Genomic DNA, 19,366 nt, shown 5'->3' with positions numbered 1-19,366 from the left:
ACACAGACATTATACACTCACATAAATAGCGTACATAAGATCAACAAACAATAATCTCCCACTCAACACCCCACATGGCTCCCCCCACACCAATTTCTGGGGCCAACACCCCCACCTAGGGGTGCAGCAGCGATCTGGCTGCTTCCCTCCAATTCAGCAACGTGACACTGGCTTTGATGGGAGCAGAGGGTTACTCATTCTCAACTGGGCCCCTGTCTGTAGCCAGAGTCCCAACGTTCTGAGCACAAAGCTGTGGGGTTTAAGAGCAGGCCCCGCTAAGAAGCATAGAAAATAGATGGTGACCAGTGTTTCTGCTAAGACAGTCCTGGGCAAAATACGGCCTGTGCACTGGGTCTGGCCCACGGAGGCAGCAGGGAGCCCCAGCCAGGCTCCCCAGTTAGCCACGTGAACCAGGCAGAAACACAGAGAGGAGGGGGGATGTTTTAGGAGCCTCCCCGCCCTCAGCATATTCCCATTTGCCAGTTTCTGGCAGAAACTAGCCAATGCAAACTGCTTGTTGGAATATCATGCAGCTAATAATACCCCACTCCCCCACCCCCCGGCTCAGTTATCCATGAAGCACATGGCCAGGTAGGCAGGCTAGTCTCTTGGCCACAGCCTGCTTCTGGCACCACAGCCCTTTCCTGCCCCAACTCTTTGCCCCTTCCTCTCAACATACCCAAACTCCCTGTCCCCCTTTGCATCCATCCCCCCTCCCAATCTCCTTCCCCAGATCACAATCCCCTCCTACCCAGGTCACATCCCAAAGCCCTGCACTCCAGTCCCCTGCCCTAGGTCACAATTTTTTGGTAACCTAACTTCTGATTCAATGATAGCGTGTCAAACTTCTCATTGAATGGTCACTGGTTCTTTCCCCCATGCTAATGAGGTCCAGATTTTGAAATGCTTGACAGGAATTACATGGATTTTCATCTGATAATCCGTCCTTCCGGTGCTTCAAACCTGCTACTTAACAATCTTTTATTTCTTTTACTGGGTTTGATGGGAACAAAGAGTTACTCACTTTGACCTTGGCCCCTCGCTGGCTGTGGGGTTTGAGGTCAATATTGAGGTCATGGGCACTTGTTCAGATGTGTGGCACCCACAGGTTACTAACAAATAAAATATTACGGAAGAAAGAATACTACAGGAAGGGAAAATTGACAAGGTGCCTGAATTTAAATGTTTGTTGAATATGAAATTAAAACCAAAGAAAATAAATATTGCAAAATGTTCAGTAACCATTTGGTATCTTAGAAGTTTCTCTTCCTTTGAGACATAACTCAAAATTAACCTTTTTCGTGACATACCAAACAAATTCTGTTATCATTCCTATTAACACGTGAAAAGAAATAGTTGTTACAGTTTATGCTTGAAATTAAAGATTATGTCTCTTGGCTTTACACATGTGAAAAAAAACATGAGCATCTTTCTATGGGCAAAAAGTGCATCGAGAGTCTGTTGTTGTTGTGACTTGTGAAACATAAAATTAAACTTTTGGTTTTGACACAGAAAATTCCTTCTTTTCTTTGCTCTATTTAGAAGACCACTAGTCACAGCTTCTAGCTGATGATGGGAAGTTAGTTGCTGCTAGTCATCATGATGAACCTTTTCTTTTCTGCCGTTCCAATTCTTCCAGTGTTGCTACACAGCGTCAGGGTTTCCATCTCCCTCAGGGTATGTCTACACTACAGCGTTATTTCGAATTAACTTAATTCAATTAGTTCATGAGAATTAAGGTAATTCGAAATAACGCATCTAGACACAAAAACTAATTCGAATTGGAATTTTTCTAATTTGAAATAGCACGTCCACATTGAGTGGACCCTGAATCGAAGGTAAGGCTGGCTGGAACCAGTGCCAGCAGGGCATCAGGGTCGGACTTAGTGTGTGGGGCTGCTGCCTCAGGTTAGCCGAGGGCTGTGCTTAAAGGGACCCGACCCCCCATCTTGGACAGACAGTTCTCAGGTTTCTCTGCTTGCTGGTCTACCTCGCTGAGGGACAGCAAAGCATTTGTGTCTCCGAGTGCTCTGCCTGCCCTCACTCGGGACACCACGGCACTCTGCAACATGGAACCAGACCTGCCCCCGGGGACTCTGCTGCGTCTCGCGGACACGTTGACAGCAGCCTGGCTGCACTGTCTGCAGGCTGCCATCCGGGAAGACCATCGAGGGGCTGTCAGGATCCAGGGGGCCCTGCGGGAGAGCTTCCACCCTGAGGAGCGCTAACAGTCTCCCCGGTCTGCCCCACGGGGGGCTTGTGCACATTCCCCCCTCTCGTCCTTCCACTTACCCTTCCCTATCCCGCCCTTCCTGATGTCAAATAAAAGACACGTATTTTCAAAAATAACAACTCTCTTTATTGAACAAAACTGAGGAGGGGGAATGAAACTGTGGGGAGACGGGGGAAAGGAGGCGGGAGAGGGCAGGAGAGAGGGTAGGAGAGGGGAGGGAGAAAACTGGGAGGAGGGAACTGGAAGGGGGAAGCAAGGGGAAGAAGGGGGAGGGGAAGCTCAGGGATCAGGGGTGGGGGTCTCACTGGGCCAACCGCCTCCCAGCATGGCGAGGGAGGGGGCCTCGGCATCCCCGGGGCGATGGGAAGGAGGCAGAGGTTGAGGTGGGGGGTGTGGATATTGAGGAGGAGGGTGCAGAGGTTGAGGAGGAAGAGGTGGGAGGGGGGCAGGAGTGGGAGAAGGGACAGTAGTTGGGGTGCAGCAGGCGCAGGACCGGCACGGGGCACCATGCTCTGCAGCAGGACCTGCAGGTGTCAGTTCCTCGCTCGGTTCTCTGCAAGCTGCTCCCGGTGGAGCTTCAGGTCCTTCAGCATCCAGGCCTGGACGGGGCGGTGCAGGGCTCGCAGGGCCCCCAGGTGCTGGTCCCAGTACTCCTGCCGTGTGGTGGTGGCCCAGAGCAGGCTGCAGGTGCGGGAGCATGTCCCGGGCGGAGTGGTATGAGCAGCTGGTGCAGCTGTAGAGAAAGAAAAGAAGTGGTCAGTTCTCCCTGGGGACACAGTGGATGATGTGACCGTGCCCTGCACCGTCAGAGCCGCTGTGCTTGCACAGAGGCCATGGTCAGGATGTCTGGCTCTCCCCGGGACTGGGAGCTGCCCCAAGACGGCACCCAGGCCCCTGTGCCGTGTATAGTGTGGCCGGGGTGGGGGGAAGATGTCCCCTGCTTCTGTGCAGAGGGGGCGTGTGAAGGGAGAGCGTCCTGCTGGGTCCCACCCCGGGGTTGGGAGCGTGTCAGGTCTCTTCACACACGCATGTGCCTATTGGGCCATGGCCCCTGGGTGTCATGCAGCTGGAGCCACCTGCCCAAGGGTGGCATGGCGCGTGCTTGCACGTGCACAGGTGTCTGTGTGATCCGTGGGAGGCATGGCCCACATGCGCCGTCCCTGGTCTCCCCCCCGCCTGCCGTCCCCCCCGGGCAGGGGACAGTGCTAGCACTTACGTGGTATGGCCTCCCTGGACGACCCTGCCGACTGCGGTGCCGGAACAGCTGGTGGTGGCCCCTCCGGTGTGCCCGGGTCAGGGCCCTCCAGTCCCGGCTCGCTGCCTCCTGGGCTGGCGGGGACTGCCCCGCCCCCCACGAGTTGGTCGAGGGTGGGGAAATAGGGGCAGGTGGCAGCCCTTGCTGCGGCGCCGCCCCTGGTGGCCCTCGCGTACCCTGCTGCAGCTCTTTGACTTTCAGGCGCACCTGCTCCTGGGTGCGCCTGTGTCCCTTTCGGGCCAGGGTGGCCGCTATGTGGCCATAGATGGCCGCGTTCCTCTGCCTAGTGCAGAGATCATGGACGTTGGGGGCCTGCCCCAAACCTCAATGAGGTCCATGACCTCTGCACTAGTCCAGGAGGGCGCTCACCGTCTACGGCCCCTGGCTGGCCCCTGGGTGCTGGGGGACTGGGCCTGGGAGAGCTGGCTGGCACTGGCTGCCTGGCTCATCCTGGGGCCACTGGGTCAGGGGCAGAGACTGCTGGCAGGCCTGGCTCTGGTAAGTGCCATCTGGCAAGAGTCTACCTCTTTAAGGGCCCCGGGGCCGGGGGAGAGGAGAGGAGTTTTCCTGGTTTGGCCCAGAGTGGCCACCAGGGGGAACAGGGAAGGGCTGGAGGCCCTGTAATTCAAAATAAGTGTCTACACAGCACTTACTTTGAGTTAGGGTATGTCTACACTACAGCGCTAGTTCGAACTAACTTAGTTTGAATTAGTTAATTCGAACTAAGCTAATTCGAACTAACGCGTCTAGAACTAAAAACTAGTTCGAATTAGCGTTTTGCTAATTCGAACTAGCAAGTCCACATTGAGTGGACTCTGAACAGGGCTTAAGGATGGCCGGAAGCAGTGCCGGCAGGGCATCAGAGGAGGACTTAGAGCGTGGAGATGCTGTCTCAGGCTAGCCGAGGGCTGCGCTTAAAGGGTCCCGACCCCCACCCCGGACAGTCAGTTCTAAGGGGTGCCCCGCTTGCAAAGAAGTTCTGGCTTGGAGTGCCCGGGGTACCCACACTGGGCACATCACACCACTCGGCCATCAGCCCGGCTGCACTTGCCGCAGGCGGCCATCTGGGGAGAGGGGGAAATTGGGGGGCTGCAGGAGAGCTTCCACCCCCAGAAGCCCGCAGAGCCAGCCCAGTCCTCCCCATCGGGGGCTCGTACCCCATTCCTCCCTCACCTCCTTCCACTTACCCTTCCCTAGCCCCCCTTCTTATTGATGTACAAAATAAAGATAACGTTTCTTCCAACATTGACTCTGTCTTTATTGAACAAAACTGGGGGAGACTGGGAAAAGGAGGTGGGAGAGGGGAAGAGAAAGGCTGGGAGAAGGGAGGGCAACTAACACGATCAGGGGTTGGGAACAGGTCCCAGATGAAGAAAGGCTACAGAGACTGGGACTGTTCAGCTTAGAAAAGAGGAGACGGAGCGGGGACAGGATAGAGGTCTCTAAAAGCAGGGGTTGGGTGGAGAGGGTGCATTCAGAAAAGTTCTTCCTGAGTTCCCATAAAGAAGGACTAGAGGACACCAAAGGAAAGGAATGGGTAGCAGGCTTGAAACTAGTAAGAGAAAGTTGTTCTTCACAAAGCAAATAGTTAACCAGCAGAACTCCTTGCTGCAGGAGGCTGTGAAGGCTAGAACTAGAACAGAGTTGAAAGGGAAGTGAGATCAAGTCATGGAGGTGGGTCCATGGAGTGGTATTAGCCAGGGGGTAGGAGTGGTGTCCCTGCCCAAAGTTTGTGGAAGGCTGGAGAGGGATGGCACGAGACAAATGGCTTGGTCACTGTCTTCGGTACATCCCCTCCAGGGTCCCTAGGGTTGGCCACTGTCGGCAGACAGGCTACTGGGCTAGATGGACCTTTGGTCTGACCCAGGACGGCCATTGTAAGCTCAGGGCTCAGTGTCGGGGTTCTCAGTGGACCCCCTTGATTTTCATGCACACCTGCTCCTGGGTGGCCAGGCTGGCAGCTCTCCTGCCCTAGACGGCCACTTTCCTGTGCCTAGTGCGGAGATCATGGACGAGGAAGGTGCCCGCCTCTTGCGGTCCAGGGCAAGCTCCCAGGAGCCGCCAGCCTGGTCCCGGCAAGAGGGGGTGGGCTGGGGGACATCGGGTGGGTGGCTCTGTGCTGTGCCAGGTGCAGGGTCTGCTAGCTGGGTGCTGGCAGGCTTGCACCTGGCACGGGCACCGTAGCCAGCCCGTGCCCCTTTAAGGGGTCTGGGGCCGGGAGGGGGGCATAGAGTTTCCCTGGTGTTGGCCAGAGTGGCCACCAGGGAAACCTGGGGAGGGCTAGCCTCCCACTAGTTCGAACTAAAGGGCTATACAGCCCTTAGTTTGAACTAGCTAGTTCGAACTAGGCGTTAGTCCTCGTAAAATGAGGTTTACCTAGTTCGAACTCAGTGCTCCGCTAGTTCGATTCAAATTCGAACTAGCGGAGCGCTAGTGTAGCACCTATTAAAGTTAGTTCGAACTAACGTCCGTTAGTTCGAACTAACTTTGTAGTGTAGACATACCCTGAGCTATTTCGAATTAGACATTATTCCCCATAGAATGAGGTTTACCAAGTTCGAATTAAGCAGTTTGTATGTATAGATGCTATGAAAGTTAATTCGAACTAACGGCCATTAGTTCGAATTAACTTTGTAGTGTAGACATATCCTCACTGGCAGAGAGAAAATTGATCCTCGTTAGTATACCCAGGTGATCTTTCTATCTGGTTCCGCTCAAACTTCGGTTCCTTAGCACCCCGTCGTTTGTCTGTGAAAGCCTTATACTTTGCTTGCTTCTGTTCAACTGTTTTTCTCATAGCATCCTCATTTGGTGCATCAGGCCTTGCCTTTAATAATTCAGCAATGTTCAATTTAGTATTCATCTGTTTTCCATGCAGTAACTCTGCAGGTGATCTTTGCGTTGTGGCACGTCGTGTGGCCCTGTAAGCTTGCAAGAAATCAGTAGTGAAGGTTACCCATGAGCGCCCTTCCAGTTTAGCTGTTTGCAAACTCTCTTTCAAACTTCTGTTAAACCTTTTGATTTCCTCATTGGCTTGAGGGTAATACAGGGACGATCTTCTATGTAAAATGTTTCTCTCTGCTAGAAAAGTTTCAAATTCCATGGAAATAAATTGACTACCGTTATCTGAAACCAGTTCTTTGGGGTTACCTTCCCTGCTAAAAACTGTAGAGAGGAACTTAATTACTGTAGCAGAAGAAACTTGCGATGTAAACGCTACCTCAGGCCATTTACTGAAATAGTCTATTAAAGTGATGGCATAATGACAGTCAATGAGAGAAGTTACAAAGGGTCATACGATGTCAATCACAACTTTTTCCCATGCAGAATCAGGAAGAGGAACAGGCTGTAACGGTGGGGTACATGTCACTGCTGTCTTATCATGCATTTGGCAAGTGACAGAGGATTTTATGATTGCTTCAGTTTGGGAGTCCATCCCTGGCCACCAATACAGATCTCGTAGTCGGTGTTTCGTTCTGACAATACCTTGATGAGTATCGTGTGCCAGGTGTATGAGTTTTGGCTGTAATTCTTCTGGCACAAGTAGCCAGTGTGTACCTCGTAGCACACAGCCATCAAGCAAAGAAAGTTCATCCCGAATTCTAAGATAAGGCAGCAAAACTGGGTCAAGGCTTTTAGGGTTACTGGGCCATTTCTTTGTCAGAAATTCCTGTAGCTTTTGTTGAATTGGACATGCTGAACAAGCAGCTTGGAATTGCTCTCTTGTAACTGCAGTAAGAGTGCTTGTAATAAGCGCAACTGCTTCATCCTCATCCTCCGGTGGACCATCTGTAAAGACAAAGGCAGGCAAGAAAGGCAATAAGCTCCCACATTTTGGTTTCCAGGCTTATATTCCAGTTCATCATTGAAAGAGAGTAGTCTTGCCGACCCTGCTCTTCCCAGTCCCTTTGTGGTTAGCAATGTTGTCAAAGGGCTGTGGTCTGTGCACAACTTGAACGTGCGGCCCCACAAGTAAGTTCTCCATTTTTCACTAGCCCAGACACAGGCAAGTGCTTCTTTTTCAACTGTAGAATATTTTCTCTCAGCATCACTCAGTGTCCTTGAAGCAAATGCAACAGTCCTCTGTGTTGTCCTCTTGAAGTTGTGTGAGGACAGCCCCAAGTCCATAATCAGAAGCATCAGTAGTCACAATTGTGGGCAACGCAGGACTGAATAGTGCAAGTACTGGACTATGTACAATCAAGCTGTCCACACCAAGGTTGAACTTCTCCGTAGTAATTCTTGTAAGGGTTCAATGACAGAAGCATGATTGGGAATGAATTTTACATACCAGGAGGTTGCACCCAAGAAGGAACGTAAGGTTTGCAAATCAGTTGGAGGAGGAGCATTTGAAATTGCTAGGATATGATCTGGATCAGGTTTTAGTCCAGCCGGTGAAATTGTATGCCCCAGAAAGGAGAGTTCTGTTTGTCTAAATTTGCATTTAGACATATTGAGCTTGAGGCCTGCTGTGCTGATGCAGTTTAGTACAGATTGCAGATTATTGTCGTGCTCCTCAGAAGTATTGCCAAACACGATACTATCATCCAGATAGCACTGAACTCCATGTTGATTCTTCAGAATCAATTACATCATTTTTTGGAAGGCCCTTGGGGCAGATGCAAGACCGTATGGAACCTGTTTAAAACGAAATAGTCCCTCATGTTTAATAAATGCTGTGAGGTCTCTGCTATCTTCATGCAACATAACCTGGTGGTACGCGCTCTGCAAATCAAAAGCAGAAAACATCTTTGCTCCAGGGAGTTCTGCAAATACTTCTTCAAGGTGAGGTATTCAATGTCAATCACAATAGCTTTATTTGGCTCCCTGAAGTCCACACAAAGGCGAATGCCTCCATCCTTCTTCTGTGTCACTACTATCGGTGAAATCCATTCCGAGGAGTCAATCTCTTCAATAATGTCTTTTTGAACAAGCTTTTTAAGTTCCTCTGAAACGGCTTCCCTGACTGAAAATGGTAAGCACCGTACCTTCTGTCGTACAGGCATCACACTCTGTCGCATTTTAACTTTATGCACAAACCCATAAGCACAGCCAAGTTTCTCCCCAACCTGGTCTTGGGGCCCAGCTGAAACTGGTGTGTGTACTGCAAGAGTGCTTTGCTGAGAAAGATCCATTAACTACCCTGAGGTTTAAAGCAGCCAATAAATCACTGCCAAGGATAGGAATGCCTTTGTGGACAATGTAGAGCTCTGCATTTACACAGCAATCACCAAAAGTCACTGTTGTGACGGGCAGCCATGCACTGGAATTTGATTTTTCAAATAGCACACCAAGTGAAGTTTGGGTTCAGTAAGAGGCACATCTTTAAAGTAATGCAAATAGATGGAATCAGGTAACATAAATACTGCTGAACCAGTGTCCAGCATAGCTGAATAGGATGTGATTTGCCTGAAGGTGCGACGGAAACATTTACAGTGCACCTTATCTGCTCTGGAATATGTGCAATAGTGACTTTGTCCACACTCGGCACAGTAACATCTGGTATTGTAACTACATGCACCTGTTGATTGGACTGGCTACTGTGGCAGACCTTAGCAAAATGGTCACCCCCGCGGAGAGTGTCGAATTTTAGCATGAATGACAGTCCAGAGGTTTCCCTTTCAAGTGCAGATTTGGGGAGCTGAACAAAGACTCCAACTACCTTACCCATTACAAAGATAGCTTCCCCAATTATCACCTCTAATATCATTAGCTCACAGACATTTACCTTTCTTCCCCACACCCCTGCATCCCCCTTCTGTTCTGAAATGTGATTTGTCCTTTTGATATGTGTTCACTTTTTTAAATTGTATCCTTTGGTATATATGGTTGTGACTATTTTCTTCCACTACTTGATCTGAGGAAGTGGGTCTGGCCCACGAAAGCTCATCACCTAATAAACCATCTTGTTAGTCTTTAAAGTGCTGCATAGTCCTGTATTTTGTTTCAGCTACACCAGACTAACACGGCTACATCTCTATCACTATTCCAATCATGTGTGTTATCCCACCAAGACTCTGCGATACCGACTGTGTCATAGTTGTGTTTATTTACTAGCACTTCAAGTTCTTCCTGCCTATTCCCCTGTTCCTTGCATTTGTACACAGGCATCTAAGATACAGATTTGATTTTGTCCCCCAGTTCTGCCCTTGTGACTCCTTTATCTCTGCTATTGCAGCCCATGCTCCCTCCCATTTCCGACCCATCTCCCAGGTCTCCATGTTTTTCACTTACCTATGGGCTTTGGTCACCTGCCACTGTCAAACCTAGTTTAAAGCCCTTCTCACTAGGCTAGCTAGTCTGTGCCCAAATACTCTCTTCCCCTGCCTCCAAAGGTGAACCCGTCCCTGCTTAGCAGTCCTTCTTCTTGGAACAGCATCCTGTGGTCAAGGAAGCCAAAGTCCTCCTGGCAACACCATCTTCACCCCTCCAGATGCACCTGCCTCTGCCTGGGCCCCGACCTTTGACAGGAAGGAATGAAGAGAACACCACCGGCTCTCCAAACTCCTCCACCCGGGCTCCCAGAGCCCTGTAGTCACTCTTGGTCCACTCAGGGTCACACCTTGCAGGATCATTAGTGCCCACATGGAGGAGTAGCATGGGGTAGTGTTGCAAGAGGTTGTGCATTGCAACTGCTTGAAACACTAAGGAGAGGGGATCACCGCACAGCAGTGTAAAGGGTTTGTTTATTCAGTTAAAACTGGGGCGGGAGGGGAATCTCACTCACACACTCAACCTCACTGGCAGTCCCAGGCAGGATGATAAGGCGAGCAGAAGGCAGTTCATGTTGTTTGATCTTCCCAAGTTGGCTCCCAAGCAGGTCCACTGGCCAGGCGATCCGAGCGCAGGGCGTTCAGGGCGCTTGATGGTCAACCCACTGTGTGTCTGCCCCTCTCTCCTTTTAGGATCAGCCACATGCAGCTTCTGTGTCTCTGGGCCTCTCGGGCCCTGTGCACTGTTGTTTACTCCTGCTGTTTACCTCAGAGTTTTCCCGCCTCTGTGTCCACCTTAGACATTCTTCTGCACTCACTCAGGGAAGGGAGAGGGGGTTAACAGATAACACTTTAACAGTTTAGGGAACCGAATGACATCATGAACGGGTGAGAAAGAGAACAACGTCCATTTTAACTCTCCCCTTGATCCTCTTTTGCCTCCAACAGTAGTAGTCAGAGGGCCGGATTGTCCTAGACAATGCCTCTGTAATGTCTCAGATACTGGCCCCTGGCAGGCAGCACCTCCCGAGATGACTTGTCAGGGTGACAGATGGGTGCCTCCGGCCCCTCAGAAAGGAGTCTCCAACCACTGAGGAAGATTTCACAAAGCAAAACTGATTCCAAAATGATCAGTCTCTGAGGCCCAGTGAGAGTCAGAACTGCTTAAGAAAAAGCTACAATACATCTGGTTTCACTGAATAATTGCTGTCTGCTGCCGTAGCTTCTAAAAGATAGTGAACTACCTGGATTTCATCCACTGTAGCCCAGTCCATCACAGCTAGAATCCAAACTCATTCCAGTTAGATAGGCAAGTTTCTTCTGGCTCTTTGCCGACTTCCCAAAACAAGGAATACAATTCATACACAGTTTACAGAGTAGTAATGTTAACCCAGTTAACCCATGTGGCCCTGTCCCAGGAGCAGCTTGGCAGCCACCATGCGATTCTGGCCCCACTACCAGCCCTGGGGACAGCAGAGAGCTGCCTGGATCAGCCCGTATCCCCCTACCAAACCCGCCACCAGCAGCAGCTTCCCTGCCACCGGTAGGATGGTGAGTGCTGCCTAGATCTACACTGCAGAGTTTTTTGTCAAAAACGTCCGTCCTCATCTCAAGCACTTTATTGCGCGAGTAAAACCAAAGAACAGAGGGGTTTTCCCGGTGTAGGTATTCCTCAGTCTATGAGGAATAATTCCTTTTCACAAAAAAGTTTTTTGCAAAAAGGTGTGTGAGGACAGGCTAGAGGGGTATTTTGTGTAAGAAAAGGGAAGAGGAAAAAGCACAGGTGCCCTGGTAGCCATTCTATGCATAGTAATCACTGCTCACTTACAAGAGAACATCCAGGCAGTTTGGACGCTCTCGTTCCCAAAAGCGCGTTGCTTTTTCAATACTCTTTTTCGGTGTGTCCACACTACGAGTAGTAATGTGGAGTAATGGTAGTTCGAATTAGGAGCTTTAATTCAAACTACCTAGCCCGTGCCGCGTGTAGCCGCGGGCAGGTAGTTCAAATTACCGGGCATTTAAAAATGGCGGGGCCCGGAACATGTAAATCAAGCCTGGGATACTTAAATCCCAGGATTCATTTGCAAGTTCGAATGACTACATTAGCCACCTGGTTCGAACTAGGGTGGCTAGTGTAGACCTACTCCAAAAGAGTAGTGAAAAAGCAATGCTCTCTTGTGCAAGAAGTTTTTGCAGACAATCTCTTCCACAAAAAGCTTCTTACGCAAGAAGCCTGTAGTCTAGACAAAGCTTAAGAGTAAATGTAGGATGAACTTCAGCCACTTCTATAACGGCATTTCTGTAGAAAATCCCCTTTTTATAAACAAACAAACAAACAAGCAAACAAACAAACAAACAGATAGACAGACCTCAGACAAAGCCCCTCCTATCGTATGAACAGCAACCTTCTCACCAGCACTTCAAGACAACTTTAGGGTCATCAGCTCCTAGAGTCCCAGGCTGTAAGGCCGGAAGGCACAGCCCTGCTCCCCGAGTTTCACCTCCTGCACAACACAGGCCCTAGAAATTCCCCACAAGAATCCCTGTGTCACTCCCGGCCCCATGTGTCTTCACCTTTGGCTGGGTTCTATGGACGAGTTCTGGCTCTTACAGGAGCGGATGGGTTCAGGAGACCGCTCTTATGTGTGACTCCTGGGCAAACTATTTCCCTGCCTTTCCGGAAGGACAAAAAAAAACCCACTGGCTCCTTCTTTTTCTTCCAGGCTGCGTTGCCTCTTGCGAAGACTCACCTCGAGGGAGCACAGACACAGCCAGGTGCTCAGGGTGGTGGTCCAACCTGCAGCAGCCGAGGCATGCTCCGGCCTCAGCCAGCAGGAGCAGGCCTTACCAGAGGAGCCCAAGAAAACCAGAGGCTCCTGGAAGCTCCTATCTGGCCTGAAAAAACTCTGTGTCTGTGGCCAGTGTGGCAGCTCCCTGGCAGAGGCTGAGGAGGAGACAACAGCTTCCTTGCCCACAAGATGGACACACTTCTCCCTGAAGAAGACCAGGAAGACGAAGAACTCAGTGGAGGACCAGGAAGAGCGAGAGGAGGAGAAGCTGCAGGAGAGCCCAGACAACAGCCAGGAAGATCTCACAGGTGAGTCTACAACCCGCCCGGTGACTGGGGACCATGTGAGGGACACTCCCACCAGTCACTCTACAAGCCTGGAGCGTTAGGGCTTCTCATGGGGCAGCCATGGGCTCCTCAGACGCTGGAATCCAGCGAGTGCCTGATGCTCTGGCAGAGAGGGGCTGGCCCCCTTGCACACCCTCCCTCCCAGCTGTCTCCTGCACCCTCTCGCCTGGTCAGACCTCACCCAATCTCCCAGCCCGCTCCAGCACTTTACCTCCCACGCCCGCCCGCCTGCACCACTGTCCTCATCCCATGCCCTGGCAGCCACTTCCCACTCACTGAACCCCTCATTTTGGCCTCACCCAAAGCCTAGGGAGCACAAAATCTACTATCCCCGGTCAAAAGAGTTAATCTGCCCCATGGGAAGCCTTGACTCGTGCTCCTCTCTTCTCTCCCCTGCTCCCCTTGGGGCTGGAGCGGCAGAGGAGTGAAGTGTTGCTGTGGTGGCCACAGCAGTGGGGGATGTTTTATTGCTTTTGTTGTTTGGAGGGTTTTTCCCTCTCACTTTTTTCTGGTCCCCGACTGATTTTTCTGGGGATCAATGGCCCCCAACCCAGAGAAGTTTCCCCACCCCTGCCATAAATAAAGAGAATATTGAAGCCACTTGTTTTGGACATAAATTAATATTTTAGTTATATAAATTGATGTTTGGTGAACTAACATGATAAAGTTAAAGCTCCTGATTTGGTTACTTATTTTGATTTTCATTAATAAAGTCTCCTTTCTTACCAGTTATACACCCCCCAACCCTCCCCCCCATATTATAGCTCCAGTTGTTTAATATGAATAATTGAGTATTTAAGGTTTTTAGAGCGAAGCGAAGGCATTTTGTTCCCCTGGGGGTGGCTGGTGATCCAGGGAAAGTTGTGCGTTGAGGGGGATGGGTCCAGGGTCAAAACCTTTGAGAACCAATTGCCCTGTGGGGAGTGCGGGACACCTGGTAAAATCGCTCAAATTCAAGCGAGTTCAAGGAAATTAATAAAAATGATGCGGGTTCTTCCCCCTCCCCCCACCCCGTGTGCTGTAAAAACTGCCAGGCCCAGCGGGAGAAAGGGGGTCATGGGGGCCTGGCTAAGGGGGTCCCTCAGGTACATGCGTAATCAGGGTGACCAGTGAGGGTGACACGGGGGCCACCAGCCACGTGACCTTTCCCCCAGCCTGTAAAAGGGACAGAACCGCCCTCTGCCCCAGGCCCCACCTCCTCCGTGACCTTGCCCTGCCCTTGCCCCCACCGCTTTCTCCATCCGATGGGGCCTGGGGAACTAGTGGGGCAGGGTCCGGGGCTGGCAGCAGGGCTATGGCCCCCCACACTCACTGGCAGCGGCATCCCCAGCTCGGGCCCTTGGCCTCCCTGCCCAGGGTGCTTGGGGGACATGTGCTTCTCTTGCCACCCCATGCGGCACTTGTCAGGGGCTGCAGGTTGGATCGTGAGGGGCTCAGAGAGCAGAAAAGGGATTCGCGCCCGCGCAGGGACGCGACTTCCAGGGAACCTTGCATGGGAGCTGAGGGGCAGCTCCAACCCCTGCACCAGCAGCAGCTGCTGGAGAGGAGGGAACAGCCAGGCTGCCTGCACCAGGGCACCAGACAGAGGAGAAGCCGCCCTGCCCTGCCCGGCTCTGGCTTCCCGGCTCCAAACTGCCAGGGGCAGGGAGAGAGGAGGGTGGGTCTGTCCCTGCGACTGCCCTGAACTTCCACTGACGTTCGGGGGCACCATCCCCAGGTCTGCCCAGGGGCTCAGGCGGCTTCTGCTGCACGGTGAGCACTGGGGATTTGGGATCCAGCCATGCCAATCCCAGCTCCCGTTTGGCTTCAGCCCCTCAACTTCTGCTTTGAGCCCCGAGGGGTTCCCAGGCCTTGGGACTTCAGCCAGTGCTGGGGATCGAGGCTTCAGCCTGGGGGTGCTGGGTATTGAGTGTGGACACCAGCAACTGAGCTTATATAATGAACAAAACCATTACAAAGGAGCCAGAGGGTCACCCCATCCCACAGTCTCAGCAGCTCACAGCTGGGAACTGGGCTGGGCTGGGCCATCACTTCCTGGGGGCTCACAGGCGAAATGAGGCCTGTTCCTGTCCCTGCCAGGAAGGGGGCGAGGGCCGGGAGAGCAGAACACGCCATGGGAGAGACGCTGCCCCTAGGTTAGAGGAAGCCCAGTGGGGAGAGCACCCAGCTCAGAGTCATGAGAGCGGCGCTCTCTGCTCGGCCCTGCAAGCACCTTGTGTGTGACCCTGGGCAAGTCACGTCAGGGCTCTGGGCCCAGGTCCCTTCCCTGTCGCCCAGGGGTACCACATTCAAACCAGTGTTGCCTTCTGCTCCAGGGATGCAGACGGAGCTCTCCGAGACGACGAGGAACCAGGCAGACCAGAGCGAAGAGGAGGAACCAGCCCCCCAGCCCATCCCATTAGAAAGGAGCAGCTCCCACACGACTATGGTAAAAACTTAAAAAACAACAGAGTCTGGTAGCACGTTATAGACTCACAAACCATGTAGATGGGATCATGGGCTTTCGGGGCACAGCCCACTTGTTCAGATGACCAGCGTGTGGGAAGTCCAGAACCAAGAACAAATAAGGGACGGAGCGGAGGAAAAAAATTGAGGGGTAGGGGGGAGAGGACATTGGGTAGATAAGTCTCAAAGGGATAGCCGAGCCAGTCTGTAACAGGAAACACTTACAAATGAGGCTTGTGGCTGAGCCAGTGGAAAGCGTCCCCTGCGGGGCGTGTGACTATCTCCCCAGCCGGTGTCTCAGAGGAGAATGACCTGCCCCCCTCCGGCCCAGGGACCGAAAGGAAACACTCACCCTTGTGACCAGCTCCCCTGAATAAAGCCTTGTAACATGGGGGATTTCTGGGGGCACCGCACCGAGGGGCCACTCAGGGCACTTTGCTCAGAGACAGGGCTACTGAGAGCCCAGAACGGGGGGTTCTCCACTGCAAGGATCCAAACCAGCCCCAAACGGCACTTCTGTTCCCCACCCTGGCTAGCAAGAAGCCCTGCAAGCAACCCCCTTAGACACTCCTGCCCTCTGGGCCACCACCCGCACCGCCCCTTCTGCAGCATCGTATCTGCCAGGGCTCGTACTGCCAGCGTTCAGTGTCGCCTGGTCAGGGTTGTCCCGGGGCGCTCCTGACAGCTCCCCTTCTCTGTTGGTGATGTCAAACTTTCGGCTGCGTGTGTGGGTGCCTGTGCTCCCGTCATCTAGACGTGAGTTCCCAAACTGCGGGGGCATGCCCTCCAGGGGGTGGGTGAAGAAATTCCACGGGGGGCACGAGGCGACCCAGCTCCCCATCAACCTCTGCCCCCGTAAGTTTTTCTGCTATTTGGGGGGACGCATGAGGGTTTCTCAAAAATCAAAAAGAGGGCGTGATGCTGAAAAGTTTGGGAACCACTAATCTAGAGCGTTAGACCCCGTGCACTGGGGTCAACACAGGAAATCTCCAAGAGCCCCCAGAAACGACAGATGCAGGCAAGGAGGGAGATTCCACCACCTCCCTTGGCAATTTATTCCAATATTTGACCACCCTGACAGTTAGGAATTTTTTCCTAATGTCCAATCTAAACCTCCCTTGCTGCACTTTAAGTCCATTACTCCTTGTCCTGTCCTCAGAAACCAAGAGGAACAAATTTTCTCCTTCCTCCTTGTGACACCCTTTTAGATATTTGAAAACTGCTATCATGTTCCCCTTAATCTTCTTTTTTCCAAACTAAACAAGCCCAGTTCATGAAGCCTGGCTTCATAGGTCATGTTCTCTAAACCTTTAATCATTCTTGTCGCTCTTCTCTGTACCCTTTCCAATTTCTCCACATCTTTCTTGAAATGTGGCGCCCAGAACTGGACACAGTACTCCAGCTGAGGCCTAACTAGTGCAGAGTAGAGCGGCAGAATGACTTCACGAGTTTTGCTTACAACACACCTGTTGATACAACCTAGAATCATATTTGCTTTTTTTGCAACAGCGTCACACTGTTGACTCATATTCAACTTGTGGTCCACTATCACCCCTAGATCCCTTTCCGCCATGCTCCTTCCTAGACAGTCGCTTCCCATCTTGTATGTATGGAACTGATTGTTCCTTCCTAAGTGGAGCACTTTGAATTTCTCTTTATTAAACCTCATCCTGTTTACCTCTGACCATTTCTCTAACTTGCTAAGGTCATTTTGAATTATGTCCCTATCCTCCAAAGAAGTCGCAACCCCACCCAGTTTGGTATCATCTGCAAACTTAATAAGCATACTCTCTATCCCAATATCTACATCATTGATGAAGATATTGAACAGTACGGGACCCAAAACAGACCCTTGAGGAACTCCACTTGTTATCCCTTTCCAGCAGGATTTAGAACCGTTAACAACAACTCTCTGACTACGGTTATCCAGCCAATTATGCACCCACCTTATCGTGGCCCTATCTAAGTTATATTTGCCTAGTTTATTAGTTAGTCGAAACAATAGTTAAGAATAAAATTGTGAGGCATGTAGAAGAACATAATTTGTTGGACAAATGTCAACGTGGCTTTCTGTAAAGGGAAATGCTGTCTTACTAATCTATTAGGGTATGTCTACACTACAGCACTAATTCAAACTAACTTAATTCGAATTAGTTAATTCGAACTAAGCAAATTCGAATTAGTGCATCTAGACCTAAAAACTAATTCGAATTAGCGTTTTGCTAATCGAAATAGCACGTCCACATTGAGTGGACCCTGAACCAAAGTTAAGGCTGGCCCGAACCAGTGCTGGCAGGGCATCAGGTTAGGACTTAGAGTGTGGAGCTGCTGCTTAAAGGGACCTGACCCCCACCCCGGACAGACTGTTCTTAGGGTTCCCCGTTTGCTTGTCTAACTCGATGAGGGACAGTAAATCAGTCCTGTCTTGGAGTGCCCTGTCTTGGAATGCCCTGAGTGCCCACACTCGGCACATCACAGCACTCGGCCATCAACCCAGCTGCACTTGCTGCAGGCTGCCATTCGGGGGAGGGTCAATCGGGGAGCTGTCAGGATCCAGGATGCCCTGCAGGAGAGCTTCCACACCGAGGAGCCTGCAGAGCCACCCCAGTCCTCCTCATCGGAGGCTCATGCCACCTTCCTCTCTCACCTCCTTCCTCTTACTGATGTAAAAAATAAAGGACACGTGTGTTCAAAAATAGAAACTCTTTATTTAACAAAACTGGGGGGGGGGGGGGGAGTTAACCTCTGGAGAGACTGGGAAAAGGAGGTGGGAGAGGGGAAGAGAGGGTGGGAGAGGGGAGGGGGAAACCTGGGAGGAGGGAGCGGGAAGGGGGAAGCCAGGGGAAGAAGGAGGAGGGGAAGTATAAAACTATGGTATGCCATATCTTCAGTACTGTGTACAGATGTGGTCTCCTCACCTCAAAAGAGATGTTTTGGCCTTGGAAAGGGTTCAGAAAAGGGCAATTAAAATGATTAGGGGTTTGGAACAGGTCTCATATGAAGAGAGGCTAAACATACTGGAACTTTTCAGCTTAGAAAAGAGGAGACTGAGGGAGGATATGATAGAGGTCTATAAAATAATGAGCGGTGTGGAGAGGGTGAATAAAGAAAAGTTCTTCATTAGTTCCCATAATATAAGGACTAGAGCACACCAAATGAAATGAATGGGTAGCAGGCTTCAAACTAATAAAAGAAAGTTCTTCTTCACACAGTTCATAGTCGACCTGTGGAACTCACAGGAGGCTGTGAAGGCTAGAACTATAACAGAGTTTAAAGAGAAGTTAGATAAAGTCATGGAGGTTGGGTCCATGGAGTGCTATTAGCCAGGGGGTAGGAACTGTGTCCCTGGCCTCTGTTTGGGGAAGGCTGGAGATGGATGGCGCGAGACAAATGGCTTGGTCATTGTCTTCGCTCCATCCCCTCCGGGGTACCTGGTGCTGGCCACTGTTGGCAGACAGGCTACTGGGCTAGATGGACCTTTGGTCTGACCCAGTACGGCCGTTCTTATGTTCTTAGCTCAGGGTCAGGGGTCTCACTGGACCAACTTGATTTTCATGCAAGCCTGCTCCTGGGTTTGCATGTGGCATCTGGTGGCCAGGCTGGCAGCTATGCGGCTGTAGACGGCCGCGTTCCTGTGGCTAGTGCGGAGATCGTGGATGTTGGAGGCCTCCCCCCAAACCTCGATGAGGTCCACGACCTCCACACTAGACCAGGCAGGTGCCCACCTCTTGCGACTCTGGGCAGGCTCCTGGGAGCCACCAGCCTGGTCCTGGGAAGAGGCAGAGGGCTGGGTGGCAGTGGGTGGCTGGCTCGTGCCGTGCCAGGTGTAGGGTCTGCTGGGTGGGTGCTGGCAGGCTTGCAACTGGCACAAGCACTGTTGCCAGACCGGGGGCCTTTAAGGGCTCCGGGGCTGGGAGGGAGGCTAAAGAGTTTCCCTGGTTTCACCCAGAGTGGCCACCAGGGCAACCTGGGAGGAGCTAGCCTCCAACTAGTTCAAGTTAAGTGGCTACACAGCCCTTAATTCAAACTACTTAATTCGAACTAGGCGTTACTCCCCATAGAATGAGGTTTACCTAGTTCGAAGT

Source organism: Pelodiscus sinensis, chromosome 12, assembly GCF_052426305.1.
Source record: "Pelodiscus sinensis isolate ZL-2025 chromosome 12, ASM5242630v1, whole genome shotgun sequence".
NCBI classification, from domain to species: domain Eukaryota; kingdom Metazoa; phylum Chordata; order Testudines; family Trionychidae; genus Pelodiscus; species Pelodiscus sinensis.
This window is presented reverse-complemented; position numbering follows the sequence as displayed.